This window comes from Myotis davidii, unplaced genomic scaffold (genome assembly GCF_000327345.1).
Source record: "Myotis davidii unplaced genomic scaffold, ASM32734v1 scaffold1558, whole genome shotgun sequence".
Taxonomy (NCBI): Eukaryota; Metazoa; Chordata; class Mammalia; order Chiroptera; family Vespertilionidae; genus Myotis; species Myotis davidii.
The window spans coordinates 236,642-239,298 of record NW_006288873.1 but is presented as its reverse complement, the minus strand read 5'-3'; the positions used below and the strand labels follow the sequence as shown (position 1 = coordinate 239,298).

The 2,657-nt window shown below is 54.0% G+C and overlaps 1 protein-coding gene across 1 annotated transcript in view; it reads left to right on the top strand.

Moving 5' to 3' along the window:
• Positions 1 to 2,657, top strand: part of IL12RB1 (interleukin 12 receptor subunit beta 1) — a 36,021-nt gene that overhangs the window by 283 nt on the left and 33,081 nt on the right. The window lies entirely within an intron of this gene.

Sequence of the window (2,657 nt, the reverse complement as noted above, 5' to 3'; positions counted from 1 at the left end):
TGTCCTCCAACCCCGGCACTGGCGACCCCTGGCGGCGGGTCTCGGCCTCTGTGCGCACTCTCCAGGCCCGGGCCACGCCTCCAGGCCAGTGCTCCGCGGGTCCCTAGGCCAGGAACTCCCGTCCCGCCCCACATTCAGATTCGACTCTGGCCCCACCCGCCCTTTCCTCTGAGAAGCCGTCCCTACAAGACCCCGAAGGAGGGGGTCGTCTGTGGCTCTGGCCCCCTTAAATCTCTGGGTGGACCCAGTCCGGCACACCGCAGGTGGCAGAGACTAGACAACCCTTAGGTCTTTGCTCCGGTCCTGCCCCGCGATGTGGACTTTGCCCTCCGTGGTTCGGACGGATTCACTGTCCACCCCACCCCCAGCCTGGGCAAAGGCTACTATCCGAGCATGTCCAAGACCCAGCCCCTGTTGGGCTACCAGGCTCTCCCCGCCAGCTGCATTATCCCCAGTCCAAGGAGAGCAGATGGTCAGGGCTTGAGGGTCACTCTGTACTCGTCTCCACCATGAGATTTCAAACTGTCATCCAACACCCTGGACCTCTCCTTTCTTTTCTCCCTCCACCTCCCTTGTGCTCACTCCAGCTACCCCTGTCTCCAAGCTGTTCTTCCAATGCCAAACTGGCTCACACCTCAAGACCTTCGTCGATGCTGTTCCCTTTGTCTGAAATGCTGTTCCCCTTAGACTTTTCCCTTGGCCTCTTCCTCCTGTTCCAGATTTAGGCTCAAATGTCACTTCCTTCAAGGCTAAAGCCGCCCCGCAGTCCCTCTGTTTGTCTCTGTTTCATTTCTCCCCTTCAAAACCACTTCACCATCCCTCTCCCCACGAGAGTGAGAGCTGCATGGGCAGGGCCCAGCAATGGCTAGTCCCCGTGTCCCTTGTGCCTGGAACAGGGCCTGGCACACAGGAGGGGCTCAAAACAGGTGTGTTAAGTGAATGACTTCCCTGGTGGGCAAGAAATTTGTACTCCCAACTTGGTTGAATACAATCTCCAAAGAGGGGGTGTCTGCACTCATGCACCTCCAGACCATCAGCACAAGGTAAACCCCGCCCCCACCAGGGCTTTGTTTCCCCATCTGTTAACCAGCAACCGTACTGAACAAAATGTTCTCTGAACTTTTGGGATCCAGAAATGCCAACCTACAGGACACTTATGTGACCCTGAAGGATACAGTTTTCTACCCATGTTCCCTGAAAGAGCTCCCCATCACGGGAGGCATGTAAGCGGCTGCCAGGACATGAGATTGTAATTCTCGAGAGTCTGGACTCCTGATGCCAGAGGAGTTTGTCCCCTTCTGAGCTGGGTGCCTCTGAGCCAGTGATGTAACCTCCTTTACATCTCATTTCCTCATTTGCAAACTAGCCTGGGCCTCCCAGCCTGCGGTGAGGCCAAGTGAGGTACTTGTGAATTACTTTGCAAACACCAGGCGTAGGAGGATCAAGGTGAGAAGCTTTGCTGTAATTATTAAACAAATTCACAATTTGGAGGTTGCTGCCGAAATATCTGTGCCCAGCACCATGGGCCCCCCACCCAGCCAACCGGCCCCCGGTAAACTCACCCCCGTCCACGGCGAGGCAGGCTCAGTTCCTTCTGAAAGAAGATGAAAATGGGTCATTTCCAGAGAGACAAGCCCTTTCACCCCTGGCCCTCCACCCATCTCACACCCCAGTGGCCCCATGCTCACCCTGCCCCAGCCTATGGCTTCTTTCTGCTTTCCCCTCATACTGGCCTCAGCTCTGCCTCAGAATCTTTGCACCAGCTGTGTCCACCACCGGGATCACTTTCCCTCTGGTGCTACTTCATTGCAGCTCACATCTCAGGTCTCAGCTCACTCAGCCCTTCCTCCTGAAAGCCCTCCTGGACTCCCAATCTACCTCCTTGCCCAGTTCACACCCTATTTGTATGACAAATAACTCCATTATTTAAGATAAACTAGTTACAGTTTAAAAGACACATGTCGATAGTGGCTAACTACTAACAATCTGTTGAGAAAAGAGAGGTTCCTGAGACAGCCTCACCCCGCCCCTCTCAGATCTGAAAGCCATTCCTCCTTCACCCTCTGCAGAGCCTCTTCAGGTTTGGGTCGTGGGCACTGGTGGGAAGTAGGGCGCTGACCAGTGTCTCACTACTGAAGACCCTTTTGGAGCTCAGCAAGCTGACCTGCCTCACCCTGGGTGCCCTCACACATGAAAGACAAAAAAAAGCCCTGTGCTTGGGGTCCATTGTGACCCCAGAGTCCACCCTCAACTGTGGCTCACCCAAGAGGGTTTTTAAATTCTCAGAAGACCATGTAGCACAAGTTTAGAATCTGGGGACATCACTGAGACCTGGGTGATCTGTTCTCTCCTGGCTGTGGGACCTAGAATAAGTGGCCTGTACTCCGTGCTTAAGTTCTCTCTTCTGCAATTTGGAGATAACATCAGGAGGTTCCGGGTAAATCAGCCATTTTTATTTTTATTATTACTGTTGCTGTGTGTTGCTGCGCTCAGCAAGACTCTCCACAGACGATCAGAATAACCAGTAAATTTGACATTTGCCGAGCTGCCTACTGCGCATCAAGAGCAGGGTCTGTGTTTGTTTGTTTTTTTACAGGCAGAGAAACTGAGGCGCGGAGGGAAGCCAGCTGCCCATGCCTCTTGGCTGAGAAGGCGGG